Raw genomic sequence first — 22,143 nt, 5'->3', positions numbered from 1 at the left:
CACAAGGTCTTTTGCTGACCATTTGTCCCAGTAAGAATGATACTATCATCAATAAGCAGCATACCATCCATAGCCCTCCCTCAAATCTTAAATCACACGCCAAGGATCCAAGGTGGCCAATCACTGGTGGAATGAAAAGGTTTATAAACTCACTCACAATGACAGATGCAGTGGAGACAGGGGCAAATTGATTGAAGACCCAGGAAAACAGTCCAACTCCAATTGTGTTGCCAAAGAACTATGCTACTGTTCCTTCCTCTGCTCCCAGCTGTGCCAATGTCCCACCACTACTGGGGGCTCTGCCTACAGGAGACAGGGGGGCCTTCCAGTAACTGGATACCCCACATAGCATGTCTACTACACAAATAAACATACCTCAACCCACTGCAGGCAGAGCCAGCTTTTATATTGTTAACTTGGAGGTGGAACACAAGATGTTAATGCTAAAGGCAGTGGCACCTGTTGGTCATCTCCTAACTGATTCCCACCAAAGGCTGGCCAGACCCTGAGTGAAAACCAGTCAGGAGTTTTCTTGCCTGGTTGTGGACATAGTCCACACGTCAACCCTTATTCAGGGCTTGGGATTTAAACCCCAGAACTTCACAAGGTGACTCACATCACTTCCTTCCTCTACTGATTTGCAACTCTAATTTCCCAAACCTCATGAGCACTGAGAAATGTTATAGTAAAAATTTCATGAATTCTAGTGAATACTATTTTCAGCTTTCAGGTGATAAATGTTGGAAATGAAGAATGTAGTGGAACTGGGAGAGCCAAAGTGAGACACAGGAGAAGGAAGGAATGGAAGAAACCTCCTCTTCTCTAGTTATTTCTTCCTTGCAGCTTCCACCGGAACAAAAATGTGTTAAGGATTTATAGGGGAAGAAAGTTTTCTATTTAGAGCCCACTAACTGCCATAAATCTCTGCTTTCTTTACCAGTTCCCTCATGTAAGACGTTTATCACTTTGCTCCAGCTGTGACACCAGCCTGCAAGGGTTAGTTGCTTTGCTTGGTTGACTGAAGCCTCAATTCCGGAGGCTACTGTGTCAATCCCAACTTACGGCCTTCCCAGATGATCAAGACAGACAACTTCACCATGTCAGAAAAGGTCTGCTTTCATTTTTGGTTGCAGAAAATCTTTGCTCAGATTTTATACTTCCTTCCTTATCTTTGTGGATTCTTCCCAGTTCCTGGATAGAGCAAATCCATGACTCCTGCTGGCTCATTCCCTGTGTGAGCATAGCAGTGGATTTCATGACAAAGTCCCACGGTCTCAGGATAATTACCTGCCCAAAGTCTCAGATGGAGCACCTAGATACAAGCAAACTCCCAAACTCCTGACATTTATCACTCTAAAGAGCAGCCAGCAGAAAAGCTGCCCCTATCAGATAAGAGGTGTCAGTCAAGGTTTCAAGGTACTCTGCTGCAGCTTGAAAAGGACACATCACAGTATATCTGCAGAATGAAGTGTGTTGAATGTTAAATCTCCACAGCGTGGGAATTAGCACAATGGATCCCATCTCCATACGTGACAATGGGAAACTTATAATTCTCTTACACGAACTTTAATACCAAAAAGTTGCCACAGAGAACCATTGAGGACGCGAGGGCTTTTTCTTCAAAGCTTCTGAGATAGGCAGCATTAAACACGTTAGCTTTGAGCTGGCTGCGTGTTAAGCTTCCTCTCTGTCCCTTCATCTCTTCCCAATCAAGCTGTGTCTCAGCCAGCACCCAGTTGTTAAATTCTGGATGGATTAAAGAGCATGAGAAAGTGCTTTTTTTAGAAAAGCGATGTTTATCCATCACTCATCTGGGTGAACGTTGAGCTTCAGATCTCCTGCTCCTCTAATGATCGTTGCATGGCGGTGCATTCAGAGTCTTTGCTTTGCACACCAGTGAGGATGTTTGATCTAAAAGCTTCTCTTTGCCCAAGATTAAACCTGAATTTGGATCATCCTTTGGGGTCTAATTGCGTAGGATTTTGGTGGCAGGGCCACAGAGTGTATTTGCAGGAGGAGGAGAACAGGAATTCCCAAAATGACCAGACAGAGCCCAGGAGATTTCAATAATGTTTTGGGTGGAGGAGAAAATTAAGTTCAAAGAAAAAAAAGAAAAAGCTTTCCTTGTTCTGTGTTAAAAACGAAAAAAAAGAGGGAGGATAATCTCTCTAATCAAATTCCTAGAATTCACGCAAGCTTCCAACTAATACCAACTTAGAAGAAGCATTGACCAATTTCAGACCCTCCCTGAGAGAGACGTGGGTGGACAGAGATCAGACTGACAGTAAGTTCCTCACAACTGCAAAGTTTTGACACTGCATTAGGCATAATTACGCCTGTCAGAGACGACATACTCCTGGCTGTTTTCTTTTGCAGAGCTAAAGGCAGAGGGACTCTTGTAAAACCCTCTATGCAATCTCTGGATGCCTCAGGCCTTCAGAAACTATCTTGACAGGCAAATGATGTCTTGCTGTGGAACAGGAGGCTCTGGTTTAGCAACAGGTGATGGACCAAACAGTTTGAAGCCCTTTGACTCTTCTTCATCTCAGAAATTCCACTCTGCTGAGATACAAGAAACACTGTGTCATAAAATAACCACCGGTGGGATATTTTATGTCCCCAGAGGACAGACAGTCCTCTGGTCTGTCACCTCCAGTAATGGGCAAATACTTCAACACAGGAAGTAAACACATGAGGATACTGGGCTGCCTGGTAAGATGAACACTTTGTTCCCACCCTTCTCAACCCTTCAAATGACTGGTTCAGCTTCTTGCCAGGCCAGCGGTGCAAAGATGACATGAAGTTCCCCCAAGAACAGCATCTTTTCTCCCAGCAAAATTCAAAGTAAAGCTAAGTAGGAAGGAAAGGGCTGTCTCAGGGCAGGACAGAAAGGACAGAAACCACAGGGTTCACTACAGTTTCTCCTCAGCTCTTAAGCTAGCAGATCCCAGTGCACACCCTGCCCATCTGGATCTGGAGAACTGTCCTAGAGATCCTAGGTAAAGACAGATTATGCCATGGCCATATTGGCACAAGGCAGAGGTAACACACAGGTATGTCAGCATTGCATCAGAGCCTGCTAACCACGCTGCAGATGAGGCTGTTTTCGTAGCCTGTGGCACATCTTTCATCGCCACACCACCAAACGCTGCCAGCTCCAACTTCACATGCCCTAGGGAGCTGGAAGGTTGGCACATGGTGCCAAAGGCTGAAATGTTGAAATCATCATCCAGATGAGAAGAAATTAAGGGTGTAGGGATGGAGCATGCCAAATGCAGTGAGCCTTAGATAAAATGCTCATTGTCTTCACTGGAAGCTGGGTTTGAATAAGAAGCAGTTCAGGATTTGGCAGAATGTATGTAAAATGTTGCAGAATGACTGTTGTGTGCATGTAGCTAGTTTTCATGCATAATATATATAGGAGCACACCATATGTTTAAAGCATCGGGCAAGCCAGCCCATCTTGGATGGTATTACAAAGCTTTTCTACAGTGTTGCATTTGTTCTAAACAGATACATTTCTCCTTGCCCTCCCTCCTCTCCCCCAGATTCCCAACCTGCCAACACTCACTTATAAGGAAACCAGGTATCCATTTTTTTTCTAAATAAAAGAAATAAATCAGTATCCAAAGGAATCAGTCCAGGAAGAAAGTAAGTGCCCATCTCTGCTATTTTTTTTCAAGCAAGAAATATGTTGCCAAACAAACTAACAAATGGACAAACAAGAATCAAAACAGGAAAAAGGAACAAGAAAACTCAGAGGAATTAGGTTCTGAATTCTGCAAAGACAAATGCTAATCGCGCCCATCCTCAAAGGTACAGAACAGATGAAGTCAAGAACAGAAAGTGCACCAATGACAGCAGATATGCTGTGGATGAAACATGTCCTGCATTGGTTATGAGAAAGGCTTCATGCTCTTATCTTTAAAGTGTATGATTTGATTTTGCATTAATTCAGTAGTGGCATCACAGATCTCAGGGGCTCATCTCCTCTCATTATAGGTGCTCTGCATATGTGGTTGGAAAAGAACCACCACATGATTTGTCTCATTGCTGCTCTGTGCCGTCACTGTGTTACCCTGCTGAGGAGCTTTTGGGAGACCCCTCCACTTGTCAGGAGCTCTGCTGGGCCCTGGCTCAGCTCAGGTGGGGGCTGGGTGTCCCACCAGCATGAGCAGCTCTGCTAGCTGGGAGGAGAGCCCAGCTTCTCTCAGCATGCTGGCTGTTGGTGGTAGCTGGGCAAGGATGTGGAGGAAACCCAGGGCCAACCCACCTTGTGCACATCACACTCAAGTAATCAAGAGTAGCTCTGTCCTCCTGCAATTTTTCCAGAAACATTGCTTCCATCAGTCCCTGGGGGAAGTGCAAAACCACCTTGCAGGTGAAAGCCAGCAGGCTGAGCAGCAGAGCAGCTGGGAAACACTGGCAGCTGGCTCCCTGTCCTTTACATGGAGTTCCCTCCACTCGTGCGAGCTCTTAAGGCCATGTTTTATATCCTAATTAAACAGAAAGAAAAGGAATTGGATAACAGTCTAAAAGATTTGCAAGCTACATCTATTTCACAAAATGACTCATGTTCCCACTAGTGTAGCTCATCAGGTCCAGCACATGCTCTAATGTGTGGGACTAATAAATTTGTAACAGTGATATCTAATATGAGCCTGTTCCGGTTACATACTTATCATGAGTCCTCGCAGGCTTTCCATCAAAGCTGCTGAATGAAAGCACATTTTATTAAAGAAAGAGGGAAAAAAAAACCCTCTTTGCCCATAAATCGTTCAGCACATTAGCCCCCAAAACAATTCACTGAGGCAAGGTCATATTTCCCTTACATTAATTTAGATCCTTGGAAAGCTCAATGAGATGAGAAGACAAGACAAAACACAGTGTCTTTGGCTGCCATGAATCAGCGTTGCTTCCCATCAGCTGAGAATCCAACCATACGTCTAGAGAGAGCTATAGAAAATATATAACAATTTCTTTACAGTCTTGGGGGCTGGTAATGATGATCCATACATTGTCTTATTACTTGAGAAGGAAGGGGCTGACTACAAGGACAGATGACACTTAGCAGGTGAGATTGGCTTTTACAGCCCCATGGGAAAAACCTTTTTGATTTCAGCAGGCTCCAGTTTGTCCCATAGTGTTGGGGCTCTTCACAACGAAGAGGAGAGGAAAACATTTTGTTGCTTTTTTTTATTTCCAGGCACTATTTCAGTGGGACAAGTCCTGATGCCAGCCTCAGCCAGGAAAAGGTCATGACAAGTCAAGTCACAGAGGGACAAACTTAAGTGAAATATAGTCATCATGATGATGCTCTCCCATCCACTGCTCTGAACAGCAAGGAAAGCTGCCAGCTCTGAACCCTGTATTATGCACTGTCCCTTTGATACCACAGCTCTCTCCTTCATGTTTACACCCTTCAGTTATTTTTAGGCTTTTTTTCCACACACAGAAGTACACGTTGTCATCTCGTAGCCTTGTTTAGCAGTTTGAGGCTTCCCACATAAATCATTTTTTTTCCAAATGTCTGATCATTTAGTGATCAGAAGGCAGAAGGGATGGTCTCATAGCTCTTCTTTTAGCTTCCTCCCAGGTCTCATTATTTGGTCATGTTGCGGAGGCCAGGACCAAGCATGTCAATCATTCCGAGGACAAATCAGAACCTTGCAGGGGTTGTTTCCTTCCCATGGCATAATTTGCCTTCATGGAGGCAGATGATTTTATCTTCAGTAATATACCATTTCAGACTGATCTCCAGTTTTTTATCTGCTAGCATCTCAAAGACCTTTTCTGTACCTTTACCTGGAACTGGTGGAAAATACATTGTCAAAACTGTTAATTTGTTGTACAGTTGGAGGGAGAGGGTGTTACTTGAAAACACCTTATGGTTTAGGATGGGTGCTTTTTGGTGGACAAAGCTTGATTTTTTAAATTATTTTTACAATAAAAGCCAACCTTCACCTCAGGGAAATATAGTTTTAATCTACTTCACTTTGAGACCTTAAAAATCTCTTGGTTTTGTGAGTTGTCTCAACTATTTTGGATAGCATTCTTGCACATACACATATTTGGCAGGTTTAGCAGCTAGCAAGTATTAAATTGCAGTAACGGATTTGTGGGCACAGTCTGCTCCAACTAGACTGACAGCTAAGCACTATAAAGTGTTCTGTCAAATAATTATTCCCTTAACGTGTCATTCTCCATAGTGGTCATGTTATCTAGATCAGATCCTTGGTCCTTCCCTAAAAATTTCTCAGAACAACCTTGTTTTCCCCCTCAGGCACCATTAAAGCAAGCCACACCAGATCACAAAATAGAAATGCTTTGAACCCACTATTCTGGGAAGAAAATGCTGTTTCAGGCCAAATCCAATTATATACCATGTTTCTAACTTCATTCCAGAAAACCTTTGCAACCAAATAGGTCCATGTTGGCCATTATGGGGCATTTCATAGCAAAAAATCTCCTACAGCTGTAGTTACTCCTCCCCATCCCATCCTTGAATGAACTCAAGCCATTGGCAGATTCGAGTTGGTTGTTGACATGAAGGTGAGAACTTGGGTGGCTGGGAGCAGCATGACAATTACTAGAGGCTTGACAAGATCTCTCCCACCTTGCCCACCTCTGATCCATGGAGCAGCTCCCAGGGCAGTGGCTTTGCAACTGGGACGCAACCATGGGTTAGCATTTCACTCTTCATCAGGTATTAAGCCCGTCACTGTACATGACAGGTCTTGCCGCTATGAAATGCAATCCTGCTTCTTTACGGGCTCCATGGGCTACAGAAGGTGCTGGGTAACCATAGAAACGATGTTGTAAAACAGCATGGGAGTTGACGTGTAATAAAACGCTACTGCCGCGCAACACCTGAGCAGAGCCCTTCAGGAAGAGGCATTATGGATGTGCCTGTAACTGTTTTGAGCAGGGATGTCCTATGAAGAAAGTTGAGCATGGACTGGAGGACAGAGTTAGTGTGGGAAGGTACCCAAGTCCTTCAATTAAAGCCTGCGAACCCACTATATTTACACTGTTTTTCATTCTGCTTCTGAAAGGAGCAGGTGATGCTGAGCTCTGCTCCCTGTCCCTGCACAGCTTTGGGGCTGTGTTCATTAAACTCTCCCACAAGCACGTGTAGGACTGCGTCAGAATTTTCTGGGGGAAATCCTGGCTCCTCTTGGCTCGTTTCAAAAACCAGTTCATATATGGAGAACACTATTCTAATTACACAGAAGTACTTAAATATCAGATATCCTAGAAACAGGATATTCAGTAGCCTACAGCAACATGCAGGAGCAAGTTCATAGATCAACATCATAAAACTATCAGCTTCTATTCTTTCAAACAGAAGTTGAACCCAAAGGTGCTCAGACAGACATGCCACACTAAGGAGATTGGAGTTTTAATACCAAGCTTCCTGGCTGTTTCTTTCAAGACATTCCCATGAATCTCAGTATCCTATGGGGACTGTAGAATATACAACTATAAAAGCCATGGCTTCAGGAGAAGAGGAAGAGCAGATGCTCTTCCTCCACCTTCATTATTCATCTGCTCTAGGGACAGTCACCATCTGGACCTGAGATTTCAGGCCAGTATTATTCCTTTTCTTGTCATATCTACATCTTCAGCAGCAGCAAACAGCGATGCAAGAGCAGCACAGTCCTACGCTGACACAGGTTTCTGTCTATGAATTCTCCTACACACGGGACACGATAATAAATCAAATACAGAGCACATGATCGATTCTGGCCAAGCAGAATGTTAGTCTCCAGGGCCAACAAACCAGCACTTAAATAAAGTTTCCTTGCTCAACGCGCTATGTTGCAATAAAAAAAAAAGTTTGTCTGCATCCCAGGCAGGTCATTTAGCCTCCTCTGCAAGGAGAATGTCAAAAAGATACACACACAGGCATTAGGAAATGCTCCCACCTGATGTTCTCAAACTGAGCTCTCCAACAGCTCAACATTCCCCCTGTAGTTCTCCTAATAATTAATGGAAGATGGAGTCCTCTGGGAAAATTGTCACTGGGTAATTAATAAAAATGAAAACAAGAGAGCAAGAAGAAAGAACAGAGATGTTGTGGAAAGCCTGCAAATTGAAAGAGGCGGCCTTACAGTTGCAATTCCCTTCTCAGTCTCAGAGGGAACGAAGCGCGTGCTCCAGGTTCATCAACGGCTCACTCAGGACTCTCCACATCTTCCATTCACACTTCGGAAAGAAGAGACGTTGGGACAGAACTGTTTGTGCCTTGCCATATTTCTCAATGGCCCTGCACGTACAGACTTGCTCACTCAGATAGGGAAATGGCTGTCAAGGACAAATCTCCAGAGCCCTGGGGTGGGGATGGAGGGGAATCTATTATCAGGTGATCACTTGAAAATAAAGGTCATGGTTTGTTTTTACCTGTGGGTTCAATCTGCTTATCAGTTTGATGGGAGCAGTGCATTAAGATCCAGGAAATAATGTTCTTTCTCTTTCAAAGCAGTGATGAAGTGTCCTTTTGCCTTAGCATCTCTGCAATGCCTCCCCGGAGAGCGAATGCTCTTCCTTATGCTCAAGCATGTTTATCTCACTGATCCTGAAGGGGTCTAGAGAAGAGTTTAGAAGAACCCCAAACTTGCAAGGTCAAAATTGATGTCCTGTTGGCAAATGGTGTTGAGAAACCATTGCTGGAAACGTCTATCTTCCAACGCTGTCCCCACCTGCAGTTTGCCAACAAGTACTGAGTACCTGAGCTATCAGAGTTACTGGGAAATCCTGAGAGGGAAGAGGATGAAGATGGATGGTCTCATGATTAAGCCAGCAGACAGGAATTCAAGGGATAGCACGTCACTTATAGACCTCCTGCACTGACTTTGGGCAAGTCAATTAACCTCTCTGCACTGCTGCTTGCCATCTGTAAAATGGAGATAAGAGACTTCCCAACAGCACAGGAGCATTCAAAGGAGACTTGTGGGTTTGACAGATGCTCTCATCCGATGCCAACAGGAGTCATGAGATTTCATTGACAGGACAGTGATGGAGTGGAGAAGACCCACTGCCATTTGGGGTTACGTAGCTTTGTGAAAACTCAATAGGTATCCGTTCTGCTTCCCTTACCACCTCCTTTGTACCTGTCTGTCTTCCAAGGCACAAATGCTCTCTTGACCAAACACTGGCTGCTATACCAGCTGTGAGAACCCACAAGTCTCATAGGATGTTTCCCATCCCTCCATGAAGGCTCAAGCAGATCAGTGAGGATTGTTTCCAATAAAAAAATTTAAAAAAAGTAATTGGAATCTCAGAAAACAAAACAAAACGTAACAGAAACATGGAGGGGCCAGCCCTGCCTTACGCCTCTGAGTGTGGAAGCACCTGAGGTGAAAGGCTCTGCTGCCCTGGTCCCACGGCCTTTGTGCCCAGAGAGCATCTGGACAAATCCCCACTCCTGGGGGACACGCTGCCTACTGCAGCAGTGAGAGAGGCACTGCAGCTGGCCTGGCCTGGCCAGCTCTCCCACCATGCCACAGGGGCTTGCTCATCCCTCCAAACCCTTTACAGCTCTGGAAACAAGGGAACATAATTTGCCATTACGTTTTTTGACTTGTGGGGTTTTTTTTAAGACATCAGAAAAGAAAAGCATCCCTGTCCTTTCACAGGGAATGGTATCTTTCCCCTACCAGCTTCACAAGACAAGTAAAAGCATCTAATCCCGACCCTGGCAGACACTACCTGACCCTTCTCTGCACACTTAGGGGGAGGATTACTTTCCCTCTCCTATTTTTTTTTTTATTTGCCTTTTTTTTTTTTTTCCCTTGTATTAAAATCCCATAGTGTTATTAAAAGGAATTGTTCAATTCCTTTAATTGGCTCAGAAGATAAATTCTTCCCTCAGCCTGGGGGTCATGGCCATCAGCAGCTATTTATTAGCTGCATTGATTGAGAAGAACAGCCTTTAAATGGAAATAAATTGAATTCTATGGCAAAGAGGATTCCATACAGGCTATTAATGTAAGACAGGGAGCTTAGCAGGGTTTTTTTTATTATTTATTTGTTCCCCTTCTCAGCTCCTAGCTATCCTCAAGTTCCCAGATACTTCCCATGTCTCCCATCAGCTGTTTCCTCCTCACCATGGGGATTTCCTTACCTGCATAGATGAGAGCAGGTGCAAGGGTGATGGTTATGATGGAAACAAGTGGGCTCAGGGAAGCACCAAATCAGGTTCCCATGAGCCAGTGGAGGAAGAAGAGGTGATGGGGAGCAAGGCAAGACATCACATACATTGCAGAATAGAAAGGAGAGGGGGAGTAGAGCCCTCCCACTCCCTCTGGGGCATTCTTATTACATTTTTGCCTTCTCCACTGCTCAGGGATCACATTTGCCACCCCCCTGTTGGCTCCAGAATACATTTCATGGTGCTCGCCTTCATTCCAGTTTAATTGCTTGAGATTGTTACTTGTAGGCTGTTAATTTATTAAAACCAGATCTCCCATATTACTCTGGAGCCTAGAAGAATCATTGCCTTCTATTAAAGGCAGTGGCGCGTGCCCGCCTGTCTTTTTTCTCTGGTCACCTCTGTAATTGCAGCCCTCTGCTAAGGTGGAACCCTCCCCCCTCCCCCCAGCAGCTAAGCATCCCCCGCAGGGCAGGTTCGGCTCAGGAACACATACAGGAGACAAGCTCACTCAAGGTGTAAACAGATAGAACTTCTCTGGTGTCCACGGAGGAGTATGTGATTGCTCTGGAGACATGCAAAGCCTCCAAGCTGTTTGGGTCACAGCTGAGAGAAAAAGTGAACTCAGGGGCTCCAGGCAGCAGATGAGCACTGGAGGCAACATGAAGGTCAGACCTTGCCAAAATACAACTACGAGTCCCCACAGCATCCAATGGAGCCAGCAGTGCCCTCGCACAGCTGAGTACAGAGAGATCTTCCCTGGTTGTATGGGCCATCTTTTGAGTCAAACACACCCCTCAAAGCCAGACACTTCCACCATATACTGGTGCCACGAGCACAGACGGAACTCATATACCAGGAGACACATACACATATATATATCTCCGTATACCAGGTGGCTGATACAGGCCAGAAATTCCCCACTCCTTCTCAGCCATCATCTGTCAAACAGGTCCTTCCATCTCCCAAAGGACGCTCAGTTGCCTTGATCATGCTCTGTCTCCTTCCTGCCTTTGAAGAATTTCCTTGGCAGCCCCATGCACACATCTGATCCTACAGATCTGCTCTGTAGAATCTAAAGTGCAGCAGTAGCATCCCTTAAGGCAGTGCCTGAGCCCGGTTTTCAAACTCATATAGGAAGGAAATCAACAGACAATTGGGAGATAGAAAATCATCATCTATTTGCTACTCCGCAGCAGCTTGGGGGGTGTCTGTCCCTCTCAGACTGCTTTCTGAGATCCTGCCAACGCAAGAGGCAGGTACCCTCCACTACATTACAGAGTGAATAAACCACACAGCCCCTTGAGTCATGGCACAGTCCCTGTTTTGGATACACAGTGTGTGGTCTCCCTCGAATTTGGGTGCTTCTGATTTGTATCTTCACCTAGACCGGGCACTGAGCTTCACTGACGTAAAAGTGTAAGCTCAAACATGGGAATAAAACCACCACCAAATGTTGGGATGAGGCGCTGGACCAAGGCCAGCTGGGGGATGCATTGTGAGGTTTCCAGACTGCTGCCAGGAGTCTGGAAAGGAGGACTCAGTCCTGCAGTCCAAGGGCCACCAATGCTCCATCAGTCACCCAGAGGCTGCGACACTTTTAAACAAAAAGTGAAAAAAGTTGCTAGGGCACAGGTCCCAGCACTTGGAGGCAGAGGCACAGCCACAGGCACAGGTACCAGCTCCCACTACCCACCAGCTGGCAATTATAACAGCAGCATTACAAGAGTAAAACAATAACATTTTGTTTATCTCCTAAACAGTTAGCTCACTTTAGCACTCTGTCTCCAAGTGCTAGATAATAACAGGATACAAGACAGGCATCAGGTTTCTGTATCCAAAACAGAGTGGGTGCATCTGTGATTGTAAAAAAGTTGAGTGTTGCTGCTCCAGAGTCCAAATCCTGGATGTGATGTGGCTGGAGGTGGTGCTATGAGCTGTCAGTTAGACAAGATGCGGAGGTTTCTCAGGGATAAGGAGCTGCTCTGGTGCCTGTGAACTGTCTTTGACCTACGTCCTTTGAAGCTCTGGTTCCCTGTTCCCAAAACAGCCTGCTTTATTCTAGAACTGCTTTGCTTTTACCTGAGTACTTGATTTAAGTACAAATGTCCCAGGATCTAATCTGAGATCTGCAAGCAGGAGCTCACAGCAATAGATGACACTTAAAAAGATTTAAAAAAAAAATAAATAAAAAATTTAGATTAAACAAGGCAGTTATTGAGTTTTAATATAGGAATTGATTATTCTAAGTATGCATATTGAGCTTAACAGCTTAGATTTGTATCTATTTCATCACTGTTAATCTTTGATAAATATGTTTTTAATAATCTCAAGGTATTTATTGAACATAAAACTGTCTTGTGAAATTGAAAGTAAGATTGCTAAAGATACTTATTGTACACTACTTCAACACAAATTCATTATTAAAAACCTTTCACTGAGGTTTACTTTTAACCACAACATAAGAGATGTGCATACTGCATAGTTAATCTATAATAAATATATTTGCAATAAGCTATTGATATTTAACCTTCAGTAACCATCTTAATAAATATGATACATGGAAATGGCTACTGGACCAGCTCTGTCAAATGCTTGGAGGATATGGGAAGAGGAGCAGGAAAGCTGTGGTCTGATAGAAGGCAGTTTATTTATCAGTCCTCCACAGCCCTCACCTACCCTGGCCACTGGACTCATTGCTCTTTCAGTCTCAAATCTCCAGCCCCACTTTCTTACATGGGTCCAGAGTCAAGCTTAACCTTTAGCTCCACCTTTGACTCCGACAGGCTGTGGGATTTTTTGTGTGATACAAAGGCTGTTAATTCAGCTCCTGGAGCCCAGATGATGCTCTGTCTGCCCAATAGTTTGGCAAAGTGGATAAACATCCTCAAAGGACAAGGAACAGTTTAGAACCCATATGCCTGGGGTACACAAGCCTTCTGAGAATATGGATCAGCAGAGAAGCTCAAATGAGGAGATTTCAGCTTTGAACTCAGTGAAGGCCACCAACTGCTTTTGAGACATGCACTAGACAGGAGTCTGACTTCAAGCCATCAGAGGCAAAAGACTTGACCTGCAGTGCTGCTTAGACCCCCTGGGATACTCTCAAAGATGCATTGTCACTCTTTGCATCACTTAATGACTGAGACTAGTTGCAAGAAGCCAGCTCTAGCAGGTATGCAAAAAATTTCACTCCCAGCACTAATCAAATGGGAAAGGAGCAGAGCAATTCCTCCCATGTCCTCTCCTCTGGATCCTGCCCCATTTGTTATATAGCCACTCACATAGGCCCTGTAATCCTTCCTGTCAGCCACCGTCTGATTCCCATGTATCAGAGAGAGCCAAAGATCTTAATGTGCAACTTTTAATTGAGCTGTATCATCTGCCACAAACACGAAATTAATGGCCCTACATCATAATCATAAATTCATACATAACCCCATGCACCAACAAATACCTCTTTGCAGTGATACTACAATGGTAAGCTGATTTGCAAGAAGCGCAGGCTACCCAGGAATCCTAATTAACCAAATTAACACCATCACTTCAAATCATGTCCCAGCAGTAGGACATTTCCGATTGGCCTCAGGCTGGAGCAAAGCAGCCAAATGAAAAGCTGACAGCACCTCGGCGGGGCCGGCAGGCCAGCCCTGTGCTGAGGGAATGTCTGGTGCCCATCCACGCACAGGAGGGGGGAGCAAAAATCTCACGAGCGTTGGTAGGGACCGACCCAAGACAGACCATGGCACAGTGACACTGTGCACCAGAGCAGCGGTTCCCCAGCTTCTCATACACTTCCCAAATTAACCAGTAGCATCAGGAACCCCTTCCTGCCATGCTGCTTTGTTCCAAGGGGTTGTGTCACTGCCAAATCCCCCTGAAGAGTGCCAAATGTTGCTTTGGGTGAGCCAAGTGATGGGTCTGGGGACATAGAGCAGGGCGGGTAATAGGAACAGTCTCCACAAACCCCAAACCCACCTCCACGGACCCACTTGTTTGCACTGGTTGCCACTTGTGACACGTCTGAGCTGTTTAGAGCTCAACATCCTTTTTCCCCTCCCCTTCAGGGTAGTCAGGTTTTCCTATTTCTGCCATGGGAAAGCTGCTATTTTGGGAGCATGTGGGATTCAAGCCCACGACAGTCTCAGCAGTCCCTGCATGAAAGATGAGATCCGTAACCCATGTGCCAGAGGGACGGCTCAAGTCTCTCCACACATTCAGCCTGGATGGTAGGGTGGCTCAGTCCCAGCAGGGTCCTCACGCTTCTTGGACTCAGCTCCCAGGGCACAGGGCTCAGAGCTCCTGTCCCTGCTTCGAACTGATGTACTAAAAGCTGGGATGGGAGCTTTGGACCAAGAGAAAAAAGAGACTCCTACCAGAAGTGGGATTCGAACCCACGCGGGCATGCGCCCATTGGATCTTAAGTCCAACGCCTTCACCACTCGGCCATCCTGGTGGACTGAAATGCTTCCCTGGCCCACCCACTCCTCCCCTGGAGGGCATGCACCCCACCAAGACCTCAAGGTCCCAACTCAAGACACCTTTCCCTTCTCACTGCTCTGTTTAATGTCCCAAACAACCTGGTGCAATATCTCATTGGGAGGCATCAGGCCTCGTGGACCCTGGAGGACAGCACAGCCCCTACGTCTCATGCAAAGAGCATAGTCACTGGTGATAACACTGCTAGAGACCCTGCTGCAGGAGGGGCATTGCCTGACCCCACTGGGAGCAGCTCCAACAGCCCAACAGCCTCATCCAGACACACAGTTCAAGCACTGTCCTGGCTCCTTAGATCCCACTCCTCACACCCTTCAGTTCACCTCTGGAGCTCTATTAGAGCATTTAGCCAGGAAAGACAGTGGGACAGGAGAGTATTTCATTTTCCTTTGGGGTGAGGTACAGGGGTTTTTTTCTGCCATCTGGGGGGAAAAAAAAATCAAACCCAAACCAAACAACACAAAAAAAAAAAAGCAACAAATCCACAAAAACCTCTGTTGAATTACATGGGATTCAAACTCACAGCACCCAAGTACCTATGTGCATGAAGTCTTTAGCCCTTAAGCCACAGGAGCCTGATAATTTCTGTTTCTGATTCAGCCACCCTCACTCTTCCCAGGCCAGCACCTTCACATGGAGATGCTATACACAGAGAAATCTGGCCAGGCCCTTTCACCAGATGATCCTGTCTGCTGGAGACATGCTTGGCCAGGCTGTCCTGGACCTGTTCTGCTTGAAGATAACAGCAATTCACTTCTCACTTCCCCAGGGACTGCTCACAACTGTGCCCCGGGCTACCTGAGCTGTTTGGAGGGCTTGTGTTGGGCTGCTGCAGACACGAGAGATACTGACCAGGAAAAGGGATATTTCCAGATCTCAGAAGAGGGTGGCACATAATTTACAGGTGCTAGGAAGGAAGGCAGAAGGACCCCAGGCATCCCACAGGAGGATGCTGAGGGTCCTCAGCTCAGCAGAGGACTGGGGCAACCTATTCACATGCAAAAATGGAGGCAAATTCACCCTCTTAGGTGCCAGCAGGAGACAGCAACTTTTTCTGCTTCCCTGTTACCCTTTGCTTCACGGCCACAGCAATCTGCCACGATGGTCCGTGTGTGCAGACCCACAGCCCAGCAGCCCTGGCTGCCTCCAGCCACAGCACCCGCATTAATATCAGATGCAGCCGTGCTCCCAAAGGGTGTTGTGCTCACCAGCTCCCGAGGAATCTGCTCCTAATGAGCGACTTCAAAGCATTAATGAGCTTGCAAAGCTCTCATTTTCGTTTACAGAGCCGGACCTCGCATGCTTGGCATTAAGACAGGGGTCACCCATCAGGAGATGAGAATGCGTGTGCATGTCAGCGAATAGAATAGATTTGTCATCCTCTAAAAAGCAAAGATTGATCATGGCCTCTCCAAAAGGAAGCTTTTACGCCACATCTGCTCTTCACGGCACAGAGAGAAGGGACCCACTCACAGGGGTGTCCATGACCCACACTGCTCAGTTCCCCATAGTGCCCAGCAAGCACAACTTTGAAGTTAACACCCCACATTAACCCTTTGGGTCCAGGGTGAGAAATGTTGTTTCAGTTGGCAGCCTGAGGCATAAAGAAAGTGGTGGAATCATGCTCCAGAGCAGGTTTAAGGCTTACATGGAGGGTATCATATGGATGTGTGAGAAAGCAGCTTTGACTGATACGTCCTGCTCCGTGGCATCCTACCAGCACAGGCAAGGAGAGAAAAGCTGGCAGAACAGCAAAGGCTATGCAATGCATCTGCTGCTCTCTCTAGGGACCACCCTCTCCCAGGCACAACTCCCTTCAAGCTTCCCTGAACTCACCATAAATCTCTGTGTTGAAAGAGTCTCCAATGCTTGGCTAACAGCCCGGTTGCACCCATTTGAGGAGCTGAGCCTATCCATCACACTGAGGTAGGAGGAGGCCGTGCAAACAAACTGTGCTGAGGAACCAGAAGCCAGCCTGAGCACAAACCTGCTGCTGTGCACTGCTTGCACTTGCTCCCACAGCCCCTCAGCCTCTTAGCAAGAGCTCTCTTAGCTCTCTTTCCAGAGCCCTCTCACTGCTGACGTCCTGGTTGGCATTTGTGCTGGTGTAGGGAGGCTTGGACGAGGCATGGGGCAATGAGATATTGGCTTGTTACTGTTGTCACTACTGCAGGACAATCTCCAGGTGTAGTCTGCAGAGGCGTTGGCATAGGTGCAGATCAGCTGCCCTTGACTGGTACAAACCTACCATGACAAATAGCCAAGGGGGTCACCGGCACAACTTGTCTGTGTTTAAAAATACAGCTCTGAGCAGATGCTTCCCAGTGTCTTCCCAGAGTCTGTGCCTCATCAACAAAGTTGGTTGGCTTCACCTACAAACCTGCACAGCACATTGGCTGGCACTTTGTTTGGTCTGGAGTCAGCCTTGCCTCCAGGGAGTTGCAATATTGGCTGAATTACCTGCAGTCTCTTGGATGTGTCCTATGCAATCCCAAGCCAGGCTGGATGCAGCTCACTTGCAGTATTCCCCATGAAATGACAACTTGAAGATGACACAGCTACAGGTTTCCAGGACACATGTTCTGTAAGAGAAAGGCATTAATAATGTCCTGAAGTCATAAAGGTGTCATCCTTTGCTTCAGAAACACATTGGCAATGTTAACTGGAAAGCAGTTTCTCCTCTCCCCTTTTCTCCCTTCAAAAGAGATCTCCTGGCACTCTATCTATTCAGTAGATCTGTGTTTAATTTAAATAGCCACTGGAGGCAACCACCATCCCACATGTTAATGCTGCAGCTGGAGGGTGGATGGTTGGTAATTAAGAAAAAGAAAAATCCAAAACTTTAAAGTTAGGAGCAAGGAGGAGTAAAATATGGTACTTCAAGAGTTCTCAGGACAAAATTATGCAGGGGCAAAAATAACCCCTTCAGCATTGCTTTAGAAACTATTTGAGAAGAGACAGCACAGGACAGGGGTCTCCTCCCTGCTTCTCTTATGCCCTTTGCCTGATCTGAGAGCAGTTCAGTCTGGGGGTTATGAACATCAGGAGCGTTGTGACCCAAATGTTTGGCATAGAGCAGCCCTACCAGGGTCATTGTAGGTTAAGTGAGAGACAGCTCAGCTCCACTTTGTGCAACAGGCTTTGGGGGGTGAACCTCATGCTGCCGATAGCAACAGGGCTCCTGTGTTGTGCTCGTGTAGCAGTTAATGAGAAAGCTCTTTGGACTTTGTCAGGTCTTAAATACACTATTGATGCCCAGGTATAACTGTAAACTTCCACTATTTTGAGAGTAGCTGGAGTTCACTGACAAAAAGAAGCATCAAACAGGTTGCTGGTCCTCAGTAGGTTTATGAATAAATGGCAACCAAGCACAGAAGAGGATCACTTTTCCTTCCTATCTTTCCTTCCTCTTGAGAGGCAGATTAGGAAACGAAGCCAGCCTTGTTTTTTTATTTGGAGGGGTTTCTTTACAGAATGGCTAGAAAATGCAACTTTTACTGTGGATGCAAGCTTATAATCTGCAGAATTTGACATGATGCCCCGCTGCTTGTTGGCTCAGGTCAGGCCCTCTGGTACCACAAATCTTATGGTGCTCTATAGCTCAAGAGGAAAGGTTTTCCATGATGCTTGCAAATACTGGTACTTAGCCAGAAAACCAAAGACCACTTACTGTGGGTACACAGATTGGATTAAAAACCAGTAGAGTTGTGCAATTACAGGAGGTTATTTATCCCAGAGGGAAATTATGTTTTCTTTGTTGAATAAGTTCTTAAAAAAAAAAAAAAAAAAAAAAACACCATGAAACTGAAAGCAATGCAGCTACCAGAGCTAAAGTAGTAAGTCATACAAAATAATGGATTTGTCTACTTTCTCCTGCTCAGGCATAGTGTCCCAGCTGTTCACAGTTTTCCACAGGCTATTGCTAGTCTAAATTACTCCTCCAGCTATTTTCCACAAATATTTCTTGGACAACAGACAGTTTCTCAAAATATTAATCTTGAGTGTTTAAAGTATCTACAGTTTACATCATTGTTTGTGCTTTGATTCTGAATGGGCTCGTAATGAGATATCTGGAGGGAATGGTGTTGGTTCAGCATTTCAGAGTCATCAACTACCTACATTCAGCTATCCCCATAGAGATTCTGGACAGGATGCACATGTAGCTCATCACAGCTTTACCTTTGTTCAGTCTGGACTAGATTTTGTGGAAGATATTATCACAGACCCATCTCTCCCCTTCGCTGTTCCAGTCTCTTCCAAACACCATTGCTTACCACAGAGAACCTGAGTCACAGCTGTGCAGAAGAGAAACCTCAAGAACACACTGAGAATCAGGGTGCTGGGGTACTGATGCCTCAGATTCTGAGTGCCCAGATCATGAAGTCGTAAAGGGACCTAACATAAATGAGACGTTCTGTGCATGTTCATCTGTTTTTGCCTAATGCAGTCAGCCAGAGTTTCTCTACAATCATTGCACAGAGAGAAGTCTGGCTGATCCTGACTTGAGTCTCAGGATCTCTGAAGGTCCCTTCAGTCTTGCTCTCCATACCTGAATTTCAGCATATATTGGTCACCAGACACATGTAAACCAGCCTCTATTAAGGACATTCCAAAATCACACTACAAAAATGTATATGTTGCATATTTTTGGCTGCCTTTTCACATGACAGATGAGTTAGCCATGGTAAACAAAAGCTCAGCAGAGAACTCCATCCCTTACGGGATCATAATTTAGGAAACTCTGCAGCATGCTACTCCCAGAATCAACCCAGAGGGGAAATGAGGTGATTGAGTTATCACATGGACAAATATCAACAGAAGAGGCTTGCATGTGTCAAAGAAGTCTCCTGCAATTTACATAGCTTGGATAAAAGTGTTGGAATAAATGGGAAAAATCTTTTGCACTCTACCTGCAGCATCAGCAGTGCCCACTGCTGCTCGTTATCTCAACGTGGAAGCGTGCAGGCGACATATCACATCCCAGATGTCAAGGTGCATCTGCATGAATTCCTAAAATGACATGTGTTCTTTAGCCCAGAGCTTGGCTCCAGGCTAAGAGCTAAATTTGATGTTCTCTGCGGCTAAAACTTCTTCAAAAACCATTCCAGGTTAATTAGGAAAGGGAAATTCTGGCTGCTGTCTGTACAAGAAGATTGGCTTGGGAAATGGTATGAAAGTCACGCTTTTTGCAAGAGCAAAGAGAAAGAACAGGCTCATTTCTAAAACTGCTGCACCTAAGAACTTCAGAAAAGCACAAAACTTCACTGAAATACAATAAAAAGCACTGCCTAAAAGCAGAACATCTACTTTGGCTCAACATATCCTCTCCCAGAGGCACCACATCACTCCTGCTGCTCACAAAACAGCTTCTGTCTCCTTTTAATAGTTTTATTTTTAGGCGTCTTCTATTTAATTCTCTTTTTTCCTTGTGTAAGGTCCTTGGAAGGGCTGCAGTGTCAAACAATACTTATATCAGAGAAAATTCAGAATACACACTGTTAAAATGAGTCTGCTCTTGACAAGTGAATGACTGTAGGAAGTGAGGGGATACAGTTTTATCAAGGAGACCACCCAACTGACAGTGTAACAGCATTTCTTGTGGGCTGGGGGCACCCACCTTTGGATGGCAGCCATCTCAGCTTGGAGAGCATCAGTACATGCCTGCATATACCTGGTCTGAAGCCTCGCTGCACGTTCACACAGTGCTGTTAGCACATACTACCTGTGAGCAACCTTAAAGGTAGGCTTAAAATGCAGGTTTGCCATCCTCTTAACAACCCTGGATTAGCTAAACTGCACATGCCTATGGCTGTAGCTTCACCTCAGCTAAGGATCAAGAATTTCCTGGTGCCAGGATGCATCACCATGATGTCACTACCATGAGTCTGCTTACAACAGAAGAGAAGAAAAAGAACTATCTGCATCCCCCAGTCTGTGTCTCTGAAGATAGTAGTACCTACTCCAAGCAAGCTTCCAATGTCTTTATAAATCACCACCCACCACCTGTGCTGCAGGAATTAGACACATATCTGCTGTATTAAGTTAAATTGTGTTAAAGTTGCAACTCAGTCTGGCACAGCACTGAATCTTGGACTATGCCTAGGTATTGACCCTGCCACCAGTGGTTAAGGAAGCCACTGGTGATAGTCTCCAAGTACCTGCATTGTGTCTTCCAACAAGTAGAGAAGGGCAGTTGATCCTCCACCCATGGAGGCCATGCAGAAAGCAGTAATGATCAAGGCTGCTACAGATGACCAAAAACTTATGGAGGACCAGGAAAACCTTCTTCCTTCTAAAAGAGAGCACCAGCTGCCTTAGAGTGGACTGCAGGCAGATACATAGAAATGCTGACAGGTGTCAGTGGGACTATCTGTCATGCAATGTCTAAAATCAGGTTGTGGTGAAGAGTAGGTGTATAGAGTGAGCTCACACATAGTGCATACAAGAAGTTTTCTATGGATAACAAGTTCATAGAATATATATATTTTTCCCCATATGGGTTCCCAGCTGGACTTCTTTGCTGTCTTGGAAGAGACCAACTTGCTAAAAACATCAGTAGTGTCAAAATCCAGGATCCTTATAATTAGATGGGACCTTTGAAGGGAACTGTTGAAGGCTGACATCTCACCTGCTTCTATGGACTTACCACTGCCTGACAGGAGGGCACATTTGTGTTACCGTTTGCTGCCTTTTATCCCATGTTTCTACTACTAAGGTGAAGGAAAGAAGGCTCATAGAAGTGGAGGATGAGGAGGAGGGCAAACCTGTGAAGTCTCTGCTAGCAGTTCACAGCTTCAGCTCCTGTGTTGGTCCTTTGTCTGGCATCTAAGACCCTTCACTTTACTTTTTCTGCTCCACTTCATGCCCATCATCTGGTCTCCTGTGCTTCCAGCCCTTCATGCCTCCTGCTGGGCACAGGCCTTTGAGGGGTCAGGCCACCTCAAGGTGGAGCTGGCTGACAGAAGAGCTTGCAACACAAGAAAGCTATCTCAAGATATATGGTTGGTGGCTTCCTGGGAAACTGGAAAAGAAAATTCCAAAGTTTAAGAGGTAGATTTAAAAAAAAAAAAAAAGTTCTTCAAATTTCCGCTATTTCTCTGCAATTAAGATTTTTTTTTTTTACACTCAGTTTTCAGAAGAGCCACACTGAAATAAATACTAAGCCCCTGTGAACATCAAGCAGTCCCCCTCCCATGGCTTCCTTCAAAACTCCTGTTCATAAACAACAGACAGACAAGTTCTAGCATATTTCATTCATTCATCTGCTTTCTTTTGGTTTGGTTTTTTTGATTTGTTTGTTTGATTTTTTTTTCTGTTTGGGTTTTTTTTTAAAGCAAGATATAGTCTTTCTTCTGGGATTTACAGCCTGATTTTGTAATAATTAGACGAAGTAAATCATGTGGAGATTTTTTATGATCTGCTTTAAATGTAGAGTTTTGGAAAGTAGATAATGAAATTATTATTTTGCTGCACAGCTGTGCTAAAGAGCAGAG

The 22,143-nt window shown here is 45.3% G+C and overlaps 1 non-coding gene across 1 annotated transcript; it reads right to left on the bottom strand.

Moving 5' to 3' along the window:
* Positions 1-14,526: 14,526 nt before the first annotated feature.
* TRNAL-UAA lies at positions 14,527-14,609 on the bottom strand. Its single transcript has one exon. It is a non-coding gene; the product is annotated as a tRNA-Leu (tRNA).
* Between the last annotated feature and the right edge of the window lie 7,534 nt (positions 14,610-22,143).

This window comes from Merops nubicus, unplaced genomic scaffold, assembly GCF_000691845.1.
Source record: "Merops nubicus isolate BGI_N331 unplaced genomic scaffold, ASM69184v1 scaffold3818, whole genome shotgun sequence".
Classification (NCBI taxonomy): Eukaryota; Metazoa; Chordata; class Aves; order Coraciiformes; family Meropidae; genus Merops; species Merops nubicus.
Note: the sequence above shows the minus strand (reverse complement) of the source record. Positions and strands in the feature narration are given on the sequence as shown.